Source organism: Chanos chanos, chromosome 15, assembly GCF_902362185.1.
Source record: "Chanos chanos chromosome 15, fChaCha1.1, whole genome shotgun sequence".
Taxonomy (NCBI): Eukaryota; Metazoa; Chordata; class Actinopteri; order Gonorynchiformes; family Chanidae; genus Chanos; species Chanos chanos.
The window spans coordinates 1770650-1798545 of NC_044509.1; the positions used below are offsets into that span (position 1 = coordinate 1770650).

Here is a 27896-nt window from a genome sequence, read left to right on the forward strand (position 1 = left end):
ACATCCTTATTGTCAAACTGAATTAATTATATGTACCCACTGTATAATTTTATGTACCCAACAGAATAATAAATATACTTTTTATAAATGTATTTACCTCTGGCTTGTGCTTGAAATGTCAGTTGATGAAAGTGTGATGGTCATTTGAGGGCAGGCTGGTGAGACAAAGCTGTTATAATATTAAGACTGTTTATTTCTTATTATGGTTTAATGTTGTCAGAGAAGTGTTGGGTTTTTTTTTTTTGTCTCACTGTGTCCCTGGGGGGTCAGTATCTCAACTCTTTTCACTGGAAAGTTGGACAGTTCACTAGTCATGTCTCACCTGTTCATTTCTCATATTAGATATGTAGATTGTTGTTCCAGTATATGTTGTCTTCATTTATCTGTTCGACACACACTACGTGTCTTCTTTTGGCTGCAGTCTGCTCTTTTGCTCAAGGATAACGTAATAACAGTTCTCTCTGTCAGTATAGTCAAAAGCAAGCTGTATGAACCAGTTAAAGCTGGTATGTGAGTCAAGTTGTAAAATGTGTAAAATAGACAGAGGGAGAGAGAGAGAGAGAGAGATGGGGGGGGGGGGGTACCGAGGAGAAAGAATGTAATGCCTTGTACCCTGTACACAGAACTTTTATTAATGAACAATCTTGTTCCTCTACACTGAAGATGCTTGAGCCTGCTCATTCATCAGTGCAGTCTAACAACCCATATTGACACTGGAGTTAAAAATGCCAAGGGCAAATACCCAGGAACACCTTCACTTTTGGTGAGCCACATTTCACACCTTCTAAAAGACACGGAAGCTGGCCGAGTGAAATTCGGAGGAAAAACCTCAACCGACGTCTGAGTCCTTGTTGCTATAGTACAATGGGTAGAGGGCTATGAAAAAACAAACAACTTTTCAACCTGCAAGCCCATGGGATTGCCACATTACGATATTGATATGTGGCTAGAATGAGAGTGAGTTGTTTCATATTTGTTTCAAGCTTGCAAGGTCGCAGTATTGTTTGCATTGTTTACTTGTGTACTGAGCGTGGTGTGTGTGATGGCTACCTGAGTACATAAACCTTCATCTGAGAGAGGAGGCAGGGACCCTCCAGATGTTAACGTGTTTGAAATCATTGAAGATGCTCAGTTTTGCTTGAATGACTATTTGAAGCACGACAAAACAGCATGTCAGATTAAATGTAAACGTGACATACAGACTGGTAAAGAGAGACAGTGGCTTCATGACGATATCATGTGAATCTAGGGAAAAGTAAGAACATGAAAGGCAAGGATAAACAGCAACGGTTTGGAGCAAAACAGAATACACAATGCCGGGGAGAAGAGAGGGGACCAGAAAACTGAAAAGGAGAAGAGACAAAGCGTGGCCTAGTCAGCCTCAGGAGACGCTGGAAAAAGAACTAAAAGAACCTGAGAAAGAAGTGTGTTCAAAACACATAAGAGGCACAGTTCTGCTTGACTGTTCCTAATTCTTCTCAGAAGCTACCAAATGTGCACCTGACCTCCCCAAAACTTCTGCTTCTTCTCTTCGTCCGAGGACTCAGCTTAACGAAGCAAAGAAAAGAAATGTGCGTAATGAAGAACGGCCCGGTTGTAATTTTGACAGATGACAGCACTGACGATAAGAATGCAGGATTGCAGCCAGAAGTAATAAATGCTGAAGACATTTCAGCTCCTTAAACATTGTTGACGTGGCAACGCGTGGGCGTTTGCGTGCCCGGATTTGGATCCAACAGATATTGATCAAATACCACGCAATTTGCCAGAGCCAAAAAAAAAAAAGGAGCGAATGCAAGCACGGCACGATCTCATGAGAGTGTAGTCGATTCATAATCTGCATCTTTACAATGGAATCGTGATTTAGATTCACTGACTCACACCAAGGAGGTGACAACAACACCAGTGAACTCAACGACCCCAAAGCTTCGACAACAGTGCACCAGTCTAGCACCAAGCTCTCAGGAGACATCTACAGGAACTACGAGAGATGAACCCCACGGTGGCCCAAAGCGTTGATGACCTGTTGGTAGCTTCTGGGACAAAAGACGATCATTAACAACATGTGTATATCTGAGGGAGCGGGAAGAAATAACCCAAGGTACAGTTAAGGCCATCAAAGGGACCCAAGTACCTACAGCAACAGTCAGAGAGCAAAGGTCTTCCTAAATGCAAACAATGGTAACTATGAAGCGCAAACCAATCAAAAAAAATCAAATAACAAACGTTACTGCCAACTCAATAAACATGGCTGTCATCACGATAAGGTTGTACGTCTGTAAGAAGAAAAAAGAAAAACCCATAAAAAGGAATCCAACTTTTTAAAACACGATAATTATTATAAATTACAGTTTCATTAAATGTAATTTCTGGACTAAAACCGTACCTGCTGCGCTGGAATTATTCAATGCAGACTTGGCCTTGGACATGATCTTTTCTTTAATTCAAATCATAACTACCACTCAGAATGACTCACTTGAGTTTGATTTGTATTAGTCACTTGGTATTTTGTACCTGAATTCAACATGCCTGATACCAGTGGAAATATTCAAATGTGCAAAATACAAGTCTATTAACGGTATCGTCGTCGCCTAAAGCGGTTGCCTGGAGTCGCAGTTGAGAGTTATGGGTTTTTTGGCTATTCAAGCCAAGGACATAGCCAGTTAAAACAGTTTAGGATGGCTACATATGCAACTTTTGTTCTTTTCAATCCCATCTGGCCGTTCCCATCTCACCGGCCCATTCGGTTCTGTGGATATTCAACACATACTGTTGAAAGACCTTCCTGTTTAAGTACATCGCCCTTTGTTTGAATTTACAAATCAGTGAAGGCTGATATTTTCCTCAGTCTTCAACTCCATGGTGCATTACACTGTTGAGTAGAACATCTGGGCACAGAATAAAAAGGAAATTAGTTTAAAGGAGGTTCTCATGATAAAAAATATTTTTAGAGAAATCTTAATTCACGCACACTGAAATATCATTCAGTAATGGCCGAGTTTTACAAATGTTGTTCATATAATGGCGAAAGCCAGTTTAAGCTCACCTTCCCACTGCATGTTTCCAGTGCAGGTATAATACGGTAAAGCCCCTCCCATTACAAACCACTTCAACTACACTCGCTCATAGCTGTGTTACCCGTGGTTGCTTCAGCAATGTGTTCCCAGCGCTGTATTAGAGCTGGCGTGTGGACAAGAGATGCATCCCAGTCTTTCCTAAGCATAAGCTTACTCTACACCACAATGTCACAATCACTTACCTTTGGAAATACATACAAGCAGGAGCCTGTGTTCACATTATTTATTGGGCAACCCTCGTGCAGGTTTTGTAAGTCGCTCTGGATGAGAATGCCTGCGCTGAATGAATATGTCTTAATTTAAATGATATGACATGAATTTGGATCTCACTATTTTTGATGTACTCTCTGCTGGGTGTGCTTTGAGTGGTAGCTTTTTCTTCAGTTAAAGCATGAGTTCAAACTGTGGGATCGTGTCCTTTCAACAGATCTCAAAGAAAGTAACTGTGTCTGAAACAACATTTAATACCCTCCTATTTCCAACAATTTCTGTCCATTTTTACATAATTCTTGAGTGTAAACACTAGGTTTAAAGCACTGAATTGTGAGAAAGGCATTTCTCCAAGATTTTGTCATTCAAAATGACTCAAATAGATTTAACTACGTCTGCTATGGAAGTACTTTGCCCTTCCTTATAAAAGACGGTGAAAGGAAACCCTGATGTTGTCTTTGAGTGTTGCAGCTGCAATAGCAGATGCTACTTCAAAGGCAAGCAAGATCACCAGAACAAAACCTGAAAAAAGAAGAGCACTTAAAAAAACAGACCTCCCCAAATTATGCAGCCCAAACTTTTACACCAATTTAACTCACCAATTATCTCTCTATGACACGGCATACACGGCTGAACAGAAATGATAGCTAGCCTGAAACCTGTGAGACACACAGACAATGTGCAAACCTACATATAGTACATGGAGACGGTGTGGTAAGACATACAAAGATCAGTCTACATAAGAAAGCAATACTGAGTTTTCAATCCTCCGTTTTTACCATATATTAATGCTTTCTGTCTACATCTCCATAAACAAATGGACACATCTGAACTGTCATTATGCGAAGCTAATCTAACGCCATGTTAATCCCAGCCTTGGAGAAAGAGGAGAGGAATAGCCTGGTGTATGGGGTTTTACAGTGTGAGACAATCAGTGCTGATGTAAAAGACAACAGCTCAGTGCCTCTTAAGAAAAACTATGCACAACAAACGTTTTGCTCTCTGTGACACAGCCTCGGCAGCACAGTCTGTCAGTCGTATGTGAGCATATGCTCGCTACAACGGTTTACATGACAACTACAGACTATCAGAGAGGCCTTCGGCAAAGATAGTACCACGGAAGGATTTATGAAAGTGTATCCATGACAATATTGTTTATGTTTTGATAAACATAATGTGCTTGAATGTTCTGTAAGCATCACACGGGGGTACAAAGGAAAGCTTGTTTTGTCTGTTTCTAATTGAGAGCTTTTCAGAGGGTGAACACAGTTTTTCTCTCAGTCTCATTCCTTTACATGTGTTCGTAATAAACTGTTCAAAACTGGGATTTTGGCCTGCAATCCTCACTGGGGTCTGAATGATTCTGCAAAGGCTCTCATGTCATCAAATCTCAATTCATTCATTTCACGGGAGAATGAATAAATCTTTCATGATCCGTATCATTTTGATTTTTATTTTTTAATGAGCAGGAAAGTATCGGTTCTAAAAGACACAGTACTACTCTCAAATATGCAAAATTATGTCACATAAATTACTAGGGTTAGTCCTTTCCATTGGCAAGTACAGGTAATCCCGTAATTGTGTGAATCACTGTGATGTCATAATGGTTGTCATGGCTATGGAATACTGCGTATTTTGGAACACTGCACCCACGAGACTGTGAAGTTGAAAGAATGAATATCTCTTAAAACAAAATCATGTTTAACCACTACCAGTTCATTCAAAATTTTCAGTCATCCAAATAATAGCAAACACACACACACACGTAATGCTGAGGATTTTTCAGCAATTAATGTCTTTGGTGATGCTGACAAGAAGTTTTATTTAAGCCTGATTGCCAAGCTTCTCACTTGTGTCCTCTCTTTGCCTGATCTTCTTCTGTACCTTGATGATCAGTAAAGACATTTTCCATCAGAAATGGAAAGCTATAAATACACGTTATTCAACCACATGTACATCTCAGCTGTATAGCTGAAATACTCAACGTCACATTTAAGAAAAGCAGCCATGAAAAAAAAAATGTCCTTTTCATAAAAGTCATTTCATTTCGATTAAAAACATGTGCATGTGTACAGTACAAATCACAACCGTGACAAACCATGCTTATTTTGCACGATAAAATTTAGCCCCGTCCCAGTAAAAAAAAAAAATATGACGATTAAAGATAAATTAGCATGGGTAACCCCAGAGAAGTGAAGTCTGTGAGTATCTTTAACCCTGTTAGAATATTTACCTGTTCCAGCATGACCTGCAGAGGATCATCTGGCCTGTTGTATACCAGGGTTTCTGTTATCTCCTTCACAAAGGAAAAAAAAAACAAGCACTCCATCTTACAAGCATCGCTTAATGTTTTTTTTTTTTTTTTTAATGTTAGCAGTGCGCTATTCTCCTCTTGTAGGCGAAGTTTTGCTTCTCGTTTGTGAGATATAATTTCTGTGACCTTTACTAAGGCACATATGCAACACGTCTGCCTTCTGAAACATCCCAAGCAGATACTTAAATGTGGGGATAACCCGTCTAAGACTTCACGGTGTAACCGAAACTGATGTCTCCTCGTACTATCATAATTTTGCGACCGTTTTACTGAAAACACGCAACTACTGACAAACTCCTGATTTGGTCGACGATGCTACGTTCTCACCTGAAAAATTTGGAGAATATTGTGATTCTCCATATACTTTACGGAGCGTTCAAAAGGGTCGCCACTCTCACTGATCAAAACTTTCTCTGTTTTTCTTGTGTCCGCCATCTAAGCGAGCAAAATTCCCACAGACCCGTCCTAGAAACAAAAGCGGAACAATATTGCCGTGACTACGTCCAGTACATTTAATACATATATTAAACACAAACAAATAAAAAGAACGTCTAGAGTCAGAATAACCTTAAAGTCGTGTAAGAAATTAATTTTGCATGCGCTTATGAACAGACACCCTATATAGTCATACCAGACGCAGTACTGAACTGCTATCGTCAACTTCCGTTTAGTGGATGAGGTTTTGGATAACTGACGTGGATGACCACAAAAAATGGCCACGTTTTTAGATGCTAACTCCTTTCTGAACAAGAAATATCCGGATGCAGAACGGAATTTCTCTTTTATTAAGTAAAACCAGTTATTAACCCTGGTATCATACTAATCCGAATTGTCACTATGTTGCCCCTAGCAACTGTAAACAAGGCACTCAGTGGCGTCATAAGGGGACCTCGACAGTGGCTTGGTGGACAACAGCGTGTCACTGTTAAGCGTCCTGATAAACGGAAAAAATGGCGCCAAATGTCTACAGCTGATCAAACTGACTTATTATATATCCTGTATGGCGGACTCAAACTAAATAGTATAGAAGTTTAAGTGACGTTCATAATTACCAAAATGTAATGTAATGTAATGTAATGCAATAGAATAGAATAGAATTCCTCTTCAGTTAGCCACAGGTAACTGCCAATATAAAGGAAACAGTAACACTAAGTGTGTTAACAAGACCTTAGACCACCCATGGCACAAGCTACAGTGAGCGTTGGACTCTCTGAAAATGTGTCTTTTTGTTTTTTGTTGATGGTGAAAATGCTGTTGCTGGCATGGCTCCAGGTTTCCCCATATATATTCAGCTGGTCTGAGACCTGCTGACTGAGCTAGCCGTAACAAAGGGTATATACTGGTGTTTATTCTCAGTTACAAACACATTTTATGTGTAATACGGGATTAATGCAGAATGGCCACAGCATCACATACTGTGATGTCACTGACTGAATGACACCTCTGACTAATTATTACACTCAGCGGACTCAGAGCAGCCAGACATGCCCTGCTTTTTCAGAGTCACTGAGACCTCCTCTCTTTCTCACTCCTCTCTTTCTCACTCACTCTTTCTCTTACAGTGTCGAGCACTATTACACACAGCCCTACACACAACAGGATGTTCATTAACATTCATGTTAACATTCGTGTGGCAGCGCCTGTTCTCAATAACACGTTGTGTCCTTCATTCAGTAAAGTGTTTCCTTTATTTTGGAAGTTGTCTGCACGTGTGAATTCTAAAAATAATCGTAAAAATGTATTGTATTGTAAATGTAATGATTAGTAAAATGTATTTCACTCTGTCTGGAGCTCAAAATAAATTTGGAACCTGAAATAATTCACACCCTCTGGTTCAGCCATTCTCCTCACCCTGCTCTTGTTCTCCTATAATTAATACTGCCACACAATCTACAGTAACGGTGTGGAGGAGAGATGGTGTCATGCACACCAGCAAGACATTAGGCACATTGAAGACAACACCACTATTGGAGAATTAACAGATAATATTCTTAGCGCGCCAGATCAAAGCTTTGCCCACCATTGAGGAATGATGCATGTTGTAACAATAGAATACAATAGAACAGAATAGTACCCAAATTTTATGCACCATTTTTACGTCATTATATTTAAACTAACAGTATTCAAAATATTATATTATATTATATTATATTATATTATATTATATTATATCAGTTTAGCCTAGCTTGTTGTGTTATATTTTATTTTAGCTTAGTTTAGTTTATGGATATAAGTTTATGGATAAGATTTTGAGTATGAACGAACAGGACTGAGAGTATATCATACAATATAGGGCAAAGACAGAGGAGGATAGAGCGACAATGATCGTGACTAAGTTAGAAGTCCTCATATGACATCTCGGCCAACTGTGGGCGCGTTTATGTAGGGCAGACAGAGCCCGTGTCCTTTCGTGACCCCGCGCAGAGGGGAAAAACATGTTTTTCGGTTCAGCAACCAACAGATGGAGCTCGAATTCAACTAAATCTACACACCCAAACCGGAAATCTCGTCCAAGCGGGGATGATATTATCATAAAAAGAGCGATTGTTCGACGTGACACGCACGAAATGTTTATTGTGTGTCAAGGTCATTAGGTTTACGTATCTACTTTTCTAACTCACAGATAGAGCGGTCTCTGTTCCGATTCTCTTCAGACCGCATGTGATTTCATGTATCATTTTGAGATTAATATAAATATAGTTTAGCGGCGTAATGTTCACAAATCGCTACTTCAAAGCGTTCTGTCTGCATCATATGTTAATAAATGATAATTTCCCAGAATTAAATAGGCAACCCCCAACCGGCATGTAATATTCAACAGCGAGGTCATTGGTATTTTTCGAATGCGTTTCATTAGTGACCTAGTTAGAACCATTCTGTAAAATATTAATAAAAACATATATGTGTATATTTATAAAATTCTGTTCTGTGAGCTTCGTTTAAATCCTCCTAAAAATCTCTTCAGTTTTAAGGCTGATTATTCCTGTCTAGACTACAGACAAGCGCGCATACACACACACACACACACACACACACACACCTGTCACTGTCTAGACAGGGGAGGGGGGGTCGGGGGTAGCTAGGGTCTCGCGAACCTCTATTGCATTCTTTTGTGTCAGTCACAAGGACCCTGCGCACGCATTGGAGAATGAAAAAGTTAAGTGTCGCTTTTCTCAATCTGATTGGCCAGCCGAGCCGTCAGCCTTCTTTATACGCCAGGCTTGAGGTCAGCTAGGGACGTTAAAAAATAAATAAATGAGAAAATAGAAATGCGTAGAAAGTAAAAGGCAAGGCAGGCAATCTAGCTTGTTGGTGCTGAAAATGACAGACAGCAACGTCATCCAATATAGGGCTTGGAGTTATTCAGCGAAAATTACTGACATCGCTTTCCTCCAATCTAAAGTAAGAATAAATGATGAGCATGTTTAATTCTCAACGGACTGCCCCTTTGATCGCAGATGGGACAGATGGACTTTGGGGAGTTTGGTTAGCGTTTTCAAGGAACGCATTTTTAATCCACGCAATATAGCTATTTTTCTTTTAGAACTTCTAGGTTCCTTAAACTAATAAATGCACACATTAAATAAACAGAGGTTTTATAAGGGAACCTTCCACGTTAATGAATAGTATTTAGCCTCGCTGAACGATGCGACTTCGTTTTTATAGCGTGCTCAGTTGAGAAACTAATGTGTGCTGTTATCCATACTGGTTCAAAAAATAGACCGCTCTATAAGGAGCATAGTTTCGGTTTCAGAGCCACAATGGAGCCAGTTTCAACGTTCCTCGTTCTTCAGCAGGGAGGGCGTGCGACTCAACGATTGGGGTAAAGTCATGTTGAACGATTTATGATCCAACCTACGCGGTTCAAGATAGCCTATTCTGTTCCAATCGTCAGTGGAAAGGCGTGGCTGCCCAAAAATCTTCGACGAATGGTGAAAAAAAATGGGAGGGCACGATTGAACTGGTTGAAGAGCTCTCCGAAGGTAGGCTGCAGCGTGTGTTTATTGATGAGATGAAAGAAGATGGAAGTGAGAAATGAAAGAAAGTAAAGGACAATATTAACAAAACTCTAGCCTTGCCGGGGGAAAAACCGGGGAAGCTGTGAAAAGCTGTTGCCACTGGAGAACAAGCTTAGACCAGCAGGTAAGAAATAAGAGAGGGAAGGGGGAAGGGGGTGGGCGCTAGTACTATCTCTGTTAGGCTATTTATAAGAACTGTAGCCTAATACCAGTTATCCCTCACATATGATGTAGAAAAAAACCCTAAACTTGGAGAGAAAGTATCTGTGAATAGCTCAGATATTATGCCGTTATTCCTGTGCTCCATCCGCCAGAATTACCGACATAGTCTTTCCCTTGAGCAGATCTGAAAAACTTTAAGATTTTTTTTTTTTTTTACTTACTCTAAGGTCCGTCAACTAAGTGTTACTTAAACGAGAATTAGGCAGCTCACTTACCGCACTTATCGTATTCTTTCAATCGTCCATTTGTCTTACTACCCCTGTCCAAAAAAAAAAAAAAAAAAAAAAGAAAGACGCGCGGATGACTGAACTGACGTTTCAGGTAAAATTAACACACTGCTTGCGCGATAGCTAATTTCCGAATAGTTTGTGGGTTTTTGATGTTGTAGACTTTATGATGTTGTGGATCTGAACAATATTTTGTCTTGTGTGAAACCTACTTTACTCGTGTGTGACATTTTTGCAACATGCGACTCACAACTAGCCAGCTGGAGCATTGGGACTCCCCAGTCAGTCAAAATATTGAAGAGAATAATAGCCCTAATCGCAGATTGGCTATCCGGCAAGAACGAATAAACTCCTTAAGTCATATACAGAACATCTGTGCCATTCTTTTAACGGTGTGACATGGTACTTACATTTTGTACTTTTAACCGCCCATCGACCCCGGCAATATCTCGAGTTCTTACATAAAATTTATTCACCCAAGAAGATATAGCCTAGGCTACACTCTGTCCTCCTATGCATGCGTGATGGAGGCAAACTAAAATCGCTCTCAATATTGTAGTTTTTTAATCGCTATCTCAAGTATTCCAATTTGAAACAACTTGTATGTCCTCATTTCTATTGACGGCATTGTCTGCGTTCTATGTAAGCTATGGAACGTCTGTCAGTTTGTAGTGAAATGGAAAATTGATGATAAAATTCCTAGAGCGGGTCTTAGTAGCATGTCTTTGGATCAGAGTACGCAAACACGCAGAAATTCAGTTTTGGATTCTTAGGAGTAGTGCTCATGTGCTCTGTATCGCAGTACAATGTCTCCTAAAATGAATGCCCTCTCTTTTTTTTGACATTGCTGCCAAATCCCGGCTCTTATAAGCGAACGGTCATATACATTTACGAGTACTACAAGAGGTCGTCATTTTTAAAAAGAAGAAAGTTCGGATTTTTTAACAAAGAAGAGAGCGTTGTGTGCTCAGGTTTTGAGGCAGCGTGGGCCTAAGGAACGGTCCGCTCTGAGAGCCGAAATTAGGCAGACTCCGTACTGAAGGGGACTGCACACAGGCGCGGAGCACCTAGATGTTGACCCGTCGTAGAGTAGTCGCTCTCACATAGTTACTTAGCAAAATCAAGTGTTTCCCTCCCGTTTTCAGCATATATAGTAAAGCTTTTTCTATTTGCGGTATTTGCATGGTATGTACATTAATATCGAAAACATGGTCTCATTCGTAGAGTAACGGCTTGACTAATTTCTGTTTCACAGAGGAGCTAGTTTAGGAAATTGCAACAACTTTGTTGTACGTAAATTCGTGTGGAGTGGCACTGCTTTGTTAAAAAATTTCATTGTGTTTTAAATTTTCACTTGATACAGAGGAATTATAAACAACATGTCTTCTCATTCACTAACCTGCAAAACAAACATACATCTGAACGTGGAAGTTTTATTGTCAGGCAACGCGCTACTCTGTAACATACACGAGCTCTTAAACAAGCTTATAATAAATGAGAATAAAATCTTACCCTCTAATTGAAGTCACATCATAAGGACAGAGAACAAGATGTTCCCGTATTTTTGTCCTCTGGGAATTGCATGGGGCAAATAATCGGCTGAAGTGTTGCAGCTTTTGGAGGGGGGAGGTGGGACTGAAGCAGTTCGTCACAGTGTAAAATGTTTGGATATTTTTCTCTTCTTTGTATGGAATTATGCTTAATTTAACAGTCTTTCCTTCGTTTACTGTTGGCTAATTTAGCTCGTGTGACCGTTATATTATCAAGTATCCTATCGTCTTTAAGGCCGTGTTTTGTCACATAGGCCTACTGCAAGTTATTACGCCAGGCATGTTTGGTACAACATATTTAACTCAAAATAAACATAGGATCGTTTTTGTTTACCAAGGTTTGAACTTTTTTAAAGCGTTTTTGTATATTTCAACATTTCATACGCAAACTTGCTATAGGTATATTTTTGCAGAGGATCGCATGCACTTATGCATGTCCAGCGCAAAGGTGAAAATTCTTGTTGCTTTTGAAATAACAACCTGTAGCATCATGTCCTAACGTCCTTTCTTTAGCATTTTATGTACCACAATCAAGAACGGTATTTTTAATTGTAGTCAAACACTACAGCTTTTTCTAAGTCATTTTTCCCCATCTCTGTGCCGGTACGGGCCTACAGCTTCAAGTCTCAGCGCAGACGTTTACCTAGGGTACTCACTTCTGGTCTGTGTGCTATGTCGAAACAACAGGCCAGTTCATAACATGTACTCTGTTACTTTACTGGACAACATTCCTGGTGAAAACGGGCGTCGTAACTATTATTCTGTATATGAAAAACCTATTTTCTATAGGCTACTTGAGCATATACCGAGGAGACATTCTCTTCACATGACCTATTTTAATTCTGCAAGATAATTTTACTTAAATGTTTAATGTTTTAATTTATCGTTGCATCTCAAAAACAGTTTAAGCATATTTATACATTTTAGGGTCCTGCTTAATTTTGCCGACAATTCGCTTCCAGGCAAGTGAAGGGCGAACGTATTGTCTTGTGCCTTTTTGCTAAGCGGACGCAAGGAAAGAAGTATATATCTTGTTTCGGAGCAGCGTGAGAAAACTCTGATTGAATCCCAAAAACATCCATTTATCATAAAAATCCTAATGTTCTGGAAATTTGAAATTTACACACACACACACACACACGCACACACACAGACACACACGCACACACATAAATTTAGATGACACTTGGATACTCGGATGCCGGACAAATCCCGAAAATTCACGCAACCCCCGCCCTCATCTTAAACTTTTATACAGTCCTTATTTTTGCCTCAAGTTCACATTTAACTTTAAAATTCTAAAATTTTATTCTGTGGGGCATTTTGTTTGATTAATTGTGAGGTTTTGAGTGGCATACTTTTGGATTTTTGACTATTTCTAGAAGTACTAAAATGATTAGAATGAATATAAACGCTCTTTAAGTTTTCATTTTGAATTATATTTCTGTGGTCCTCTATATGTGAGAGTCGTAATTTAACGTCTGCTCTCTGTCTTATCCATACTGTGCTGGTAAAAATAGACCAGGGTGAACTGATGTAAAAGGTGTGTCAGTGTTGGCCTCTTAAAAATGTTAAGACATAGGTAAGTTCCTAAGCTGTGCCAAGACTGAAGAAAACTGTTTGTACTGTAATTAAATGTAATTTTATTATTTTTCTTTTAAATCATCACCTAGGGCCAACTCATTATACACTCCGAGCTGGGTCACTGTGAGTGTGATTTGTGGAATTTGAGTCACATTCTGAAAATGGCTAAATGACAGAGCAGATCATATAAGAGTGTATGAATTTAACAGCAGTAGCTGGCGGTTTATGGGAATGCTCCACTGTATTTAAGCGTTGACACGTATGGAACCATTAGCAGTTTGGTGGCTACAATAGGGAACAGAACAGAGAGCCCCATTAATGATCTCAGAACTGTTTTCAAATTTCCAACAAAGTGCCCGATTTCAATAACTGTTTTCTGTTACGCTGTTGACCTGGTTCGTATCCGTCTGAGGTGCAAATTAAATCGCAAAATTACAAATTAGACTCAGGATTTCACACAAGCTTCCCACTTTTCGCTGTTTTATCTCCTATCACTCTACCCAGGACAACAAAATAAAACTGTAGATTTGCTTGACCATAACTATTCAGAGGGAAGCCACAGGTCTTCAGAGAGAACTCTGAAATCTGAAAACTAAGAAAAAAGAATTGAAATGCTTGATTAAATGTTTTATCTAATTATATTGAACTGTGTATCTGGAAAATATTTTGTCTTTCGCTTTTTTTTTTTTTATGTGAGTGGGAATATTGATTTAATCTATGACAGCGTCATATAATTTAGACATTATTTCACTAATTGAACAGAAAGTGGTTTTGTAGTAAGATGTAGAGTTATTTTTAGCAGCTGTATTTAAGGGGATGGATATGTAAAATCATGGCATCTCTTTTGGAATTAAGGCCAAAGACAATGAGGGTCGACAGGCTCTCCTGAAAGGCGCCTTCGGTGGTGAAACTGTAAAAGATTATAGTTCAGTCAAAGAACAAATGACAAAACTTGATTTGCAACATTGATTTGCCTGTAGTTTGACAACGTTATAATTTTTTTTTTTTTTTACTCCTAAGAGTACATCATGTGCTTTGGTTGTGCTGTGCTTTCAACGCTTGTTTGGTTTCGTTGTATTTTTTTTTTTTTGAATACAGGTATTATATAATGCTTGGCAAACATTAGACTGTAACCATTTGTGAATTTTGACCTAGAACACATAACAGTTAAACCTGAAGATATGTTTTTCTTCTCCTGGACTAGTCATTCTGATATTTTACATGTGCACGTGCGCGCTCGTGTGTGTGTGTGTGTGTGTGTGTGTGTTTCTTTTTTATCACATTAACAGATTTTGATGTAGATGATGTGTTCATGTGTTCATATCCTAACTTGCATTACACCTGTAATGGAACTCAAATTGATCCCAGGTTCCTCTCTTTAACAAAAAAAAAAAAAAAAAGTTACTTTTTGCATAGACATTTTATATTGTCCACACAAAAAGGACAATATATTGACAAAAGGACAATTATATTGTTTATACTGACAATTATATGAGAGAAAATGTTCTCTTGGGTGAAAATGTCTTTTTTAGCTCTGATGTTCCAGTATAATGTGTGATTATGTGAAATTTACGTAGATCTATGAAAATTTGAGTAGAGCGAGTTTATGTTCTCTTCCCAATGGCAAATGTAAACCTTAAATCTTGAATCCAGATATAGGAAAGCATATTTTTTTTATACCACTGGTGATTATCATAAAGGCACATGGGAGCTATGAGCATTATAAGTCAGTCATTTATGTAATGTTCTGAATACAGGCATTTCAGCTTGAAACGTTTCAATCAGTTCAAAAAGTAACCAAATGAATCCAAACCCAATGATGGTGTTTAAAGGTAGAACTTGCCATGATGTACGTGGATGTAGAAAAGGGATGCAGTGTGTGGTGTGAGCAGTGTATAACCAGTTGGATGTTCTCAGTGGTAGGTCTGGAGTGGGTCATAACACAGCCGTAGGAACGTCAGATGTGATCTCTGAAGTCTGTCTACGGTGGAGAAGAACGGAGCTCTCCATCCTATGTAGAGAGGTAAGGGCAGAACTGACTCCCTGTCTTAAAGGAGATGTTTTATATGATCAACGGGAGAGTTTGAGTTGAAGAACTGTCTCAAGTGCCTAAAAAGCTAAGTGATGACTTTTTTGAGTGGTATTCATTCATTCTAACCAGGGCGGTTGAAATCATTGTCTCCTCTGTGCCACCTCTGTTTTTGGAAACCTGCAGACAGTTCACTCTCGACAAATAGCCATATATAATGTGGCTTTGATATGTAGGAACCCAGAACCTTAATCTGCACGACTAAACAATTCTTCCCCATGGCTCAGAAGTCTGCTAGACAAATTTTCAATGTGCTCGGCTCTGGTTTGCTTGGACTTTGTCCTGAAAAATGTTTCAAGTGTTACAGATTCCACTCACACAGAGGGATTCGCCCAGTGTTGTACTAACCAAAGTTTCCTTATCTTTTCTCAAGAGGTGCACCACCTCATACCACAGAAACATGCTTTCATGAACAATCTCCTGCTAGTCTGCAGAGTTTTCTGGGTGTCTTGATTTCCTTGTTTCTCAGTGATTAGATTTGTGTACTGTCTGGAGAGTTCATTGTAACAGTTGTTCTGACCTCCATGTTAGACTGGTAACCTCTAAGGGGAGTGCAGTGTGTCACACTCTGTGTGCTTCTAAATGAGAATGCCAAATATAGGCACTTCTCTTTCATGTTAATATATGGACTGAACTTACAGAGCAAAGTCTCCCCCCCCCCCCCCCCTCTACCAACTGCCCACCCCCACCCCCCATGCCACCCCACCCAACACTGCTCCAAACTCTGCTACCTCTACCTAAAAGTTTCATCATTGTTCCTAAGATAAGAAATTGCACTTTGCGTGTGAGTTGATGTTAGTCTAAAGCTGTATCTGAAGTTCTGGAGGATTTATGATGTTGTGTGTCAGGACTTGGCCGAAGACTTTGGCATATATCTTTCCCCTCTTTTGGCTGGTATAGGCAAAGCGTCATGGGTTCTCCCTCTATCTGCCGAACACGCCCTCTCACCACGTTTTTAAGGCAGCAGTACTTCAGATCGCACGTTTCAAAAAACATCAACGTTTGCCATGAAAACAGAAGTGAATAAAGCCAAAAGGGATTTTCCATACCAAGAGAGTCTGCCAAAGGCCTAATCTCATTTACCTGCATGATAGTCAGCTCGGTTGAGCTGATTAAACGTAGTTATAATTCTGCTCTTATTGAAGTACAGAGCCTGTATGGGGCTGGTATATTATAGGAAACTTGTAACACAAACACCACGATATGTTCCTGTCGAGTGTCTTGTTTCCTGGCTCCTACAGCCAGTAGATATGAAATGCGAGTGTTGTTTGTGTTCAAGCGTCACGATAAATCCTGCTAGATGGTTAATGGTTAATAGCTGCATTTCTTTCCCCTCCACAATATATTTTTGTTTAAGTGAAAGTCAGGGTGTGTAAATCGAGTGATCCTCTTTCGTGTTCTTCTTTAAATACATACACGAATACACAGGCATTTCACTGATGTGAAAAATGTATCTTGGATTCTAATGGGGAAGTTGTATGTTTGCCAAGGTGCATGTGTGTCCTCAGCTAACCCCGGCACCCATATGGTTTTCTACGAGCTCTGGTGAGATCACTGTGAATTCTAGAGGAAAAATATCTGGAAATGGTTTGAAAAAAAAAAGAAAGAAATGAAATAAGTAGATAAATAAAACAGAAGTAGTCAAAGAGTTCTTTTGCGGTGTTTTGCCAAGATTATGTTTATATCTTATTTGTTTACACCTCGGACTCATAAAATGTCCTGTGTAAGTTATGGAAGGGAAACAGAAAAAAAGGATAGTTTGAAACATGTTCATTGTTGAAATCTGGGCTGTATTCATAAACACACAATCGAGATGGCGATACAAATTTGTCTCAGAAGAAAGTAATAACCTAATGCTATTTAAGACATGGCCTCATCACATTGTAAACACATTTTTTCATTATTACTGTTTTTATTTGTGATGATTACTTTTTCCCCACTTTGAAAATAGTTTAATCATTTGTATTAGCAGATGGTATGCTTCACAAAGCTTAGATAAATTTACAGTTCCATGAGCTTTTTCATTCAGCAAGATAACAAAGCAACCCAGAAAAATGAGGAACTGCAGACAGAAGAAGACACCCCTGATTTTGGCCTTTTCTGACACTCTTTCAGACAGAAGGAAGTGTATTTATTTGAAGGTATTTACCATTGAAACACTTCAAATACTTCAGATGTTTGTGTTTGGATTCAGTGACCTGGAGCACATTAAAGCCTTCAAAACTGCGTTTCTCCCGGGGTCTCTGTGGGCTTTCAATGCGCGAAAAAATTTACACTCCAGTAAAAATGTGAAATTTCACCATCGTGGAGACAGCACTCCAAAAACATGAGGTTATAAATTGTCTGTTTTTTTTTTTGTTTTGCTTTTTTTTAAGTGGAGCCTCAAACCCTAAACATCATATAAATAAAGACAAATGGCCAAATAAATGAAATACCTCAGTAAATGACTATTGAAAGCCGGTGCTTCCATGGAACTGTGGGTCTTTATTAAATTAAGCAATAAACATCCCCTAAAGCTCAGGGCCGTGCCGAAAAATGCTGGGCGGCCCCGGTGACCCGTTACCACGGCAACCGTGGCTGGAGGTTTCGGTGACGTTGAGCGAACGTAGGGCCAGATTCACAGAGACGGAGGTCCCCCACCTGGCCGAGGTTTCACGTGGATCGGTGACAGAGGCACCGTTAGCGTGGAGGCCTCTGGGAAAGTCAGCGCCAGTCAGGACTAACAGTGGTTAAAAAGTGCAAACTTCTTGACTGTGATTGTTTGTGCACTGGTCTGTGATTCGAGGCAAAACAGACAAGCTGCTCTGGAGCTGCCGACTGTAGATATTGACTTGATGCACGATTATGCAGTTTCATAGCGCGCAGCCGATCGGAGAGGGGTAAAAAAAAAAACGCACAGGCCTCTTACAACACCTAAAAATGCACGTTTCCAAGTTATCCGAAGGGCAGCGGTTGACAGAGCAATGGAAAAAGATCAGATTAGTCATCATTCACTTTGTTGTCAACAGGCAAGCTAGCGTATGTGTGGTGCATGCCATCAGTAAACCTACAGTTCTCAGTGCTTCTTTCCCAAGGTGAATAGTCCTGGCGTTTCCGATATGGTAGGGGGAGGGGGGGGTGGCGGCACTTCAATTAACCCTTTAGAGCTCAAGGGAAACAGTACATACAAGTTGCTTTGAATGGTCACCTTCATTTTTTTTTTTTTCTGGGAAAGCAGTTCCATTCTGAAGGTAGTGGTTTCCCTCAGGATGGCAGCGCCACCGTGGGCCGGGATACGACTGATCAGTGAATGGTACATTATATTCCGTAGCTGTCACAGTCATTGGTATGAATGGTGCATTATATTCCATAACTGTCACAGTCACTGAGACTGTGACTGTACTTTCCACAGTCAACAACAAACACATAGGCACAAGCACGTGTAGGGTTTATGCCAAGGTGTACTGAAACTGTTCTAGTGGCTTGTGGCAGCTCTATGTAGACGTTAGGTGGCAGTTCCCTTTGTTTTGGGCTTTTGGAAGTTAGCTATATGTACGCACGCACCGACAGTAGTGTGTATCCACTCTGTCGCCCGAGGTCGTTTCAGAAGTCCTCCTGTCTCTGGTTTGGGATTGGATCCTACGCGCGTCTGAAATGACAGAACACAAGTGTCGCTAATTCTCATCTGTATTGTGCGGCTGTGTGGCTGGGGACAGTGGCGTTTTATAGGTACGCATATGCAATAGGCCGGCTCACAAAAAACAACAAAAAAAACCAACAAAAAAAACCCCCAAACAAACAAACAAAAAAAAAAAACGAGAGGGAAAAAAAAAAACGGACAGCTGTTCGACGGAGGAGACATTTTGTTCTTCAGGGCGGAAGCCTTGAAAACTGTGTGTGTAGGTGCGGAGACCTGTTGCCAAGACAATTGCTGTTGCCAAGACGGTTTGGCAGAGAGGCAGACTGGTTCCTCTGTTGTACTCTGGCTGGTCTAGCGCTTCTCTTTTCCTTTTTTTTTTTTTCCCCCTTCAGCAGCTGGTTAACAAATGTAAAGCATAAGGGTTTATGTTTCTATACTATTAATGGCTTATGTAATACAACTACTGTTTGATCATATCATCTGACATTTATGAAGAACTCGTGGTCCTGGGCCACAGTGATCTTTTCAAATTTGGTTTATAAATGCTCCTGTATAGTTCAGCATCACCATTTCAACACAGCTCTGTCCATAATGCTCAATAATTTTCTTTCTTTCTTTTTTTTTTTTTTCCAAATAATCTCTTTCCTCTTTTAATCTGACCGTTACGACATTTGCTTTGTTGCGCAGTTGTTACAATGGTGCACATGACACACAAAAAAATTCTGTTTTGTTGTGTCACAGTGGAGGGAAAAATGAGTCGCAAATGTCATTTCGTCTTCTTAATTTCATCAACTGTCCTACACGCATTTATTGGTCTAAATGGGATTGTTTCAATGAAATATATTCATGGGTATGATTTCCTATATAATGGATAGAGACTGCAGTGAACAATATAGCATAAAGGATATTTAATAATGCCATTCAGGGACATTGTCTCTTTCAGTGGTGTGAAAATGTCACTTTCATGTTAAATATGGTGTATTAACTAAGAGGTCACCAAACATCTCTTAGATCAGTGGCTCCCAACACGTGTCCGGGGGGGTTGGTGAAAAATTCTAAAAGCCGTGTTTCTCTGTGGTTTCTGACTTCATGGCTCTAGTTCAAATGTATTTTTTAAGGCTGGTTCAAAGTTTGCCTTCTTTTGAGGAGTTTATACTTTATACCCTTTTGTTCTCTGTTGACAACGCTGTAAAGTACTGTCAATAAGCCAGGAACATAACATGAGTTGTTGGGTTTGAGAAACTTTTCATCACAGAGAAAACCATTCCCAATCAAATGCATTAAATAAACTTTTCAACGGATTTCAGATTTCTCGCACACCACTTTCCTTATGCAACAACAAGCTCTTATTCACATTCTGGGGCAAAAACAGGGCATAATTCTCTTAAGCCTGATTAATTTAACACATAGAATGATAATTCGACATGCAAAAAAAAGATCGTTAATAATTGCTAATAATTTTGATAATTGTTCCGTATGCTGTGAATCACATGGAAATTGGTTGTGTGGTAAAACGATGAGGGACAGCCCTTGTCCAGAGAAGCCTTACAAGTGATGAGGCAGCTGGACCTGCAGTTCAAAGCTTGACTGTCCTTTGCCTAAAAAGCTGGGACGCGTTGTGGAAATGACCCCAGAGAGTGAGCAGTGAGTTGTACTGTTTTCTGGAAGCGGGCGTCTCTGGGAGTGTTTAGGACCATGGTAAATCAGACGAGGGGCCGGGCCGGGACGGCACGTTTACCAAAACACTGTCACTCGTGTTTTCACGGAACGATTCATCGCCCTTGCGTTTTCAAAACTTTCACGTGCTGGGGACAGAAAGAAAGGGCTTTTTAGTACGCAGGAATAGTTCACTCTTTTTTGATAGAATTGTTTGTCATATTAACTGAGGAACCACACACTGATCTTATCTGGTTTGGTTAACCTAGAATCATAAAACTTCAAAGGTGTGAGCATTTAAAGCATGAATCATGTTCCTCCACACTAAAGGAAGTATTGTCATAATTTTATTGGTAGTAAGCCATTCCAGGTGTTGTCAGCAGAATTGAATGTTGCCACATCCAGGGCTCCAGCAGGCCAAAGGCTGCACCCAAACAGACAGGAGGAGATTTGGTGAAGTTTGTGGTTTAGTCAAAAACTATCTGAGTGCCTATCGGAACTATCTGAGTGCCCATGGGACGGTTTCAGAGTCATACGGTTATTGAGCCAGTCCCAATGGCTGGCTGCTGGTAACGGTTGTAACTGTCTCTTTGACTGTGTGTCGTTAGCATTGGGAAAGAAGCCATTGGTAATGATACGACTTGGGAGTTTGCTTGGCTAGCTGTTAACAGCTGCCAAAGCTGGAGAGTCCATGCTATTCTAAGGAGCGAATCACATGAATGAATTCATGTGAAATATATTAATTTTTTTTTAAACATGTATGGTATGAAAAGATGATGCTGTTCTAAAATAATTAGTCGTTTGTCAGCAAAGACATTCGTCTGCTAACACTCTTAGGAGATGCGAACTGAACCAAAGGACGTCCTGTGAGTCATTTACTGACCTTCATACTCTTCTCAAAGTAGTGAGTGAATCAGTAAATTAATCTGAAAATTTTAATGTACTGAGTCAGAGGAATCACATGACTGCGAGAACCACAGTGTCCATCTCTGGTGTGAAAGTGTCCTCTCTCCCGTGGGGTTGGGCTTACATTTCGGGTCCCTGAGCATCCTCCTCTGCCTCTTTGTTCTGATTCTTCTGCTGATTGGGACGAACACCTTTCAGAAGGCTGAAAAGGGAGTCCTGAGAAAAGAGTTTTCCATTTTATCAGTTAGGTTTCCCATCACAGCTTAGCTGTGTGTGGCTCTTCTTGGTTGTGTGGAGCTGTGGACCTAACCTGTTGGAAGAAGCATCACAAGAAGCATTGGTCAAGAGCGTGACTTTACTCAAGCAATGTACAGCGTTTAATTTACTCAAATAACATAGTAATAACATGGACATTTGTATACTACATAAACTTAAACATTAAACACTTTTAAAGGCTCTTTGATGCGGGGAAGAAGTAACTGTACCATATCAAACTATGGAACAGTCTCATGAGTTAGCTAGTGTTCTCACCAAAACAGATAATGTTTGCCGGTTAGCGTGAGAGGACAGTGTTGATATTTTAATGCTTGAACCCCTAAAAGAGATTGCCAGTAGTCTGCTGGAGCTGCCTCAGGTCCAGCTGAATATTTTAAAACTGAAGGAAATGGCATGTCATGGGCAAAGATTTTCTGAAGACTTTCTCTCTGAAAGAAAGATTTTCTGTGGGAGGATTGGGCCCCTAGTCTAAAATGGCCACTCCTGAGATTTCAGAATGTGTTCGAAGGACAGTCGGGTTTTGTTTCTCTCGGACATTTTTCGTATTTATTTATTTATTTATTTATTTGATAATTCACACAAGCAATTAAATCACGCTCATTATTTTCAGAGGAGAAAATATTAATGAGGTTTTGGCAGTTTTTGCACTGCCTTGTGAAAGGGCTGGCTGTCTTAACTCACTTGTCTTGCAACATACTTATTAATACAAGGGTCAAGTCTTCAAAAAGCCTTATATTCTCAGATTGGAAGTTGGCAGACTCCCCATTGTTCCCTTGGATTATTCACAAAACAATACCTTTGTTTTTTTGGGGGTTTTTTTTCCTGAGAGGTGAGAGAGTATGTAGGGCTCTGTTTGTGTTCCGAGCCTCTCTCTCTCTCTCTCTCTCTCCATCGCTGGACTGAATGAAGTAGAACGGACAATGTCTCCTCCATCTCTGCCTTCACCTGCACTCCATGCTTTTTAAGCACAGAGATTATACTTATCATGGATTGATTCCTAGAGGCTGCTCTGTAAATTCCTAGAAATACAACCAGCTGCACAGACCAAGGTCTTCGATGGCAGCAGATATTAACTCTCTCTCTAAGCACCTTAAATGACATGTTGAAACATTGAATGAATCGATTCAAATGGCTTTGAGTGTCAGGGCACTCGAGATATAATAAAATGCACTTACTGAACTCGCAGTAAGTTTGAAAAGACGGAAGGCCGAGAGATTCATTCGTAAAGTTGTGCCACTCAGTCATCTGTTGTGCCTTGACGGAATGAGCTATGTCAGACGGCTGTCCTGCCGGCTCACTGGCGGTCTCCAGAAATGAAACAGACGCCATGACCAGTCCTGGTGAATGTGGGATAAATGACCAGAGGTGTGTCTGATTGTGAGCTGATACGCGGAGCTGTTGATCCAGCTGCCTGCTAGCAAACAGATATATTGATTTCCGGTCGACCGGGGCGTACCCGGTTCAGTTACAGAAACTCCACGAGCAGCCGCAGACCCAAAACTCAGCCTTCAAAACCCCAAACGGCAGCAAAATATCAAGCCTTTGGTTTAAATGTGAAAAGCAGCTCTCTTGATTTAAGGAGGAGGACCTGGAGTGGGGAACACTCGAAGGGCCAGGAGCGCTTTGTCTTGAGTCATGGGTCTAACTGGCTTTCTTCCAGACTTTGACTGAAGGAGGACCCAGTTAAAGGGATACAATTGAAGAATTTCTGTCTGAGGGATCCTCTCTTGTACAGCCTCCTCCTTCAGGACCTGAGTGAAGACCGAGTGCGGACGGTCAGACTACCCTTGGGGTGCTGTGGGGTTTTTTTGTCAGTGGTCTGAGTTTGAGTTGGGAGCTCGCCTCTGCTGTCTGCTCTGCTCTACCACTGTGTTACTGTAATGGTCTTCTTTTTCACAACTGAAATGTGTTAATTAAGCTAACTGCACACCTGCCCTCTACTGACCTCACAACAGTGCACTTAATGAGGGTGAAAATTTCCTTAAAAAAATGAGTCAAACAAAGCCTTTCACAGAAAAAACAACCCCCCCCCCCCCCCCCCCCCCCCCCCCCGCCCCTCACTCAAAAAAAAAAACCACACACACGAAATGTCTGCCCTGTAGGAATGACAGTGGGGTTTTGTTGTTTTTATTTATATTTTTTACTTATGTTAAACTGTGATTTCAATAAGCACACAAATTGCACAAAGAATTGTGAGCTGAACTTTGAGTACCTTCAGAGAGAGGGAGGGCGAGAGGGAGACAGAGAGAGAGAGAGAGAGCACCATAAAGTGACACGGTTGGCTAATGATTCTCGCCATACCATGAATGACAGTTACTGTTTGGCCTATCCTATGTGCCAGTGTAGATATTAAAATAAAGCAAGTTCTTGATTAGCATTAAGACCTCAGTAGGGTTGTGAGGTTGAAGGGTCAAACCCTAACCACGTTGACCAATAGGGACAATAGGACACGATGACCAGAAGACCAACAGACTTAGCTTATCATTAACGGATGCCAACATGTTGAACAGAAGCTTCAGTCTTTGGACCTGAAGTCTGAGATGTTTGTTCTGTTCATTAGAAGATGTGTGTTTATTAGATGTCTGTTGGCTGGCAAGCTTCTCTCTGCCCGGCAGACTGTTAAAACATTTTGATGAAATGAATGACTGCTGTCAACCTCCTGGACTGTGAATAAAATAAAGTGAAGGTCAAAGTGACCTTCAGAGTAATTTTATTAGATAGTTTGTTCCTCAGATTTGGCGCAATGTAAGCAAAGGGTCACATGTCTGTGTTTGTGCATAAGGGTTGGTAAATACGTCACTGACAGATCTAATCAACGATTTTATGTTGAACCCTATAAAACAACATAATGCAGCTTTAATTCCAGACACAAGGCTCAGCCTGCTCCATAAAAAAAAAAGAGTGCAAAGGTTACAGAGGCGATGGTAACCTCCTTTGGTCCGGCATGTAAACATCCGCTTTGGGGTTTTTTTATTCGGGGGAGTGAGTCGGTCGAACCAAAAGAAACATTGTAAGCGAAACGTTGAAACTGACCCCTGAGTTTTCAGGAATCTCTGTCCTCTGTGCTTTCTTTGGGATTCGTGTGGGTTCCAAGTGGTCCAGAGATCTACAGAAACTCCTGTGGATCTTCTGGAGAGTCCCCATGACTTTTTTTCACGCCACTGAAAACACTTTCTCCTATTCTGTTTTTTTTTTTTTTTTGGTTTTCTGTTTTTTCCCCGGGTTTTTTTTTCTTTTTTTTTTTTCATTTTTTTATCTAATTTGGCAGTTGCCATTGAGGTCTGTACCAACACGATAAGACAGTAATTGTACCAGTAAGTGCTTCGGGGTTGAAATAATTTTGCAGACGGTCACATGAGTAGTCAAATGGCTCACCTTCCACTGAAATGACTTCATGAGACGCCGCATTCCGGCGAACGAGCAGAGCAAATGTGCAAACAATCATGAGAGTTTCTTCTTTCCTTTTTTCTGCTCTCTTCTCTTTCAAACACCACCCCCAGTACGTCTGACATATTTCAGACTACCCTGGTAACAACCGTTTTTTTGGAAAATGGATTCTCTATGGATCCGGGCAGGAACACGAGTCGCAGTGTGTTTGGTATGGGAAGGGAACGTGATGAAGGACTCCATAGCCATGTGATTCAAACTGTGATCGCTGGATTCATATGCACAGATGTGTGGAATGGAGGGGATGACGTGCCCTTCTGTACTGAGAGCTTTCGCTGCAACACACCAGACTGCGCGGCGAAAAACTGTGACCCAGCCGAACTCAAAGCGTTTGTTTAACCAACGTTTTACTCTGCAGTTGCACATGCAAGTGCACTCTTGATTTGATAAGGATAAATATAAAGAGTTCTACCTTTATATAACACCTTAATAAGTGTTTGTTTGTGCTATGTTGACAGACGATTGCCAGTAAGTTAATTAGGCCTAATTAAGTCAGAGCAGTGACGAAGGCTGTGCAGGCTTGATTATAAATGACAGGTGAATCACGAGTCGACACCAGCGCACACCGATCTTTTACTGCCTTCTCGTTTGTGAATCCCTACTGCAGATCCTGTGCACTAAACATACATCTTCCAGATATACAGTCACAATGCTACATTGCTATGTGCCACTTCCTCTCTGTAATGTGTGGAGTAATGTGTGTGTTTGTGTGTGTGTGGTTTTTTTTTTTGTTTTTTTGTTTTCAGTGCATTGCACAGGTGTGTTGTTACCCAGATGGTCTCAGTTACATATTTGTATATCAGTCTTGATTAAAAGATGTGCAAATTTATTACACATGCAAACACTGAAGGTCCCTGTAAGAATGCGCATGGCAAGTGTTGGCGCACATCCAAAACAGCAACATTTCCATGGAAGTGTGCATTTCAGTAACTGCCAATTATTTTTAGAAAAACCCTTATGAGATGTAGTCAGTATGCTCTTGAAATTAAATACCGACCAGTGAGCAGGGCTGTAGGGTCAGTTTCTAGATTAGATAGACTGACCAGGAAAGATTATTTCGCTCCCGAAACCTCTCGGGAAATTTGGCTTGTGGAATCATTCGTTCTTCCTGGACAGGTTCATTGTGTCCACTGTGGCTGTACCCAGAAAGTACCAAACACTCATCTGTGCCATCTCTGGAGAAGAAGAAACTGAAATCGATATAGTCTAAATGGTGTGCCAACCAGTGACTGATGAAGGGTTTAGATAAGGGGTTGCTGTAACATTGCAATAAAGTGATTTTCGTGCCATATAGCCGTCGCAGTTTAGAGAAAGTCGGTGTGAATCAGAGAGCTGAAGGAGTCATCTCAGGTCAAGCCTAGTATCAGCGTTGTATAGGAAATGCAGCCCGGCACAGTAAGGCTTTCACTTCCTGTTTTGTTTTTTGTTTTTTTTGTTGCTGTTGTTTGTTTTGTTTTGTTTTTTTCTTTTTTTGTAGGACAGGTCTTTTTTGCTCTTGACACAGCAGAATGTCTGAAGATAGAAACGATAGACAGATCTCAGGTTACCACGCCGTCTCACCCTGTTTCTACACCGATTCCAGCTTTCTCGGAACACTGTGTTCCCTACACAGCAAAAACATTAATGCAGAGTGACACTACTGCTTTCCTCTCTAGATCTGTCTGAGCAGGTCCCAGAGCTTCAACGCAAGACATTTTTTGTTGTTGTTGTTGTGTGTGTGTGTGTCTGTGTCTGTGTCTGTGTCTGTGTGTGTGTGTGTGTGTGTGTGTGTGTGTTTTTTTTTTTTTTTTTTTTAATCAGGTGGTTAAGTTTCATATTGGAAGGCGTTGCGTTTGTGACAACCACGATACCTCAGCCCGTGCACCTTTATCGTGAAATCAGAGAGCTCGACTAGCATTTTCCCAGCGAATGTTAGCCCAGCCATCTGCATCTGCAGCTTTTCAGAGCTTGTTTCCGTCACCTGGATGCCTTTAATTAAGCACACTACTACTCCTGCCGCCTGCATGGTTCTCTTCGCCTCACTCATCTGGAGGAGGAAGTGAGACAGCTATGTGCTCTGCTCTGAACTGAAGGCATGAATGAAACATTTTGAGAGACGTGACGTGAGGAGTCAAACGTCCAGTTCCAGGACATTTAACAGACTGTATCTGATGTCAGATGGCATGTACAGGGTCCCTGGGAAAATTCACAGACGTCGTGATTTTTCATATACCGTCTTATAACTCAACCCAATTCAGAACTTGAGCCCTAAAGGCTCAAGAAGTGTTCCCTTCTCCAAAGACGCTGTGTGTGTACGCTGTGTCTGTACTGGCTTTAGCAGGGCTGCTTTGTGGTTGGTTGTTTGATTGACTTGACAAGAGTACATCAGAGGCATCAAACGGCAAGCAGAAGACATCATTGCTCAACACCGGCCATTGGCAATTTTTTTTTTTTGTACATTTTTATGCAACTTTCTGCATTTAACTGTTTTCTTGCATGACTCAGGTCATTGCACGAGGGGGGATAATCGGACTCCTCTGCTGGTTTTTTTTTTTTTCGAAACTCTTACCAAGTGGAGACAAATTTTGATCAGTGGCGAGTAAATGGACAGTCATTTTTGGGGAAGTGTTAGTTGTTTTTGCGGTTTTAAAGCATTGTGTAGGTGTTGGTTAATGTTGTTTTTTTAATGCAAATGATGTATTTGTTGTGAGAAAAGTTCAG

The 27896-nt window shown here is 40.6% G+C and overlaps 1 protein-coding gene across 1 annotated transcript in view; it reads left to right on the plus strand.

Annotated features, from left to right (window-relative positions):
• Positions 1-9586: 9586 nt before the first annotated feature.
• Positions 9587-27896, plus strand: part of zbtb20 (zinc finger and BTB domain containing 20) — a 35636-nt gene continuing 17326 nt past the window's right edge. Inside the window, exons 1-2 of the mRNA XM_030793097.1 lie at positions 9587-9744; positions 15121-15226. The gene's annotated coding sequence lies outside the window, so the exon portion shown is untranslated. The remainder of the gene's footprint in view (positions 9745-15120; positions 15227-27896) is intronic.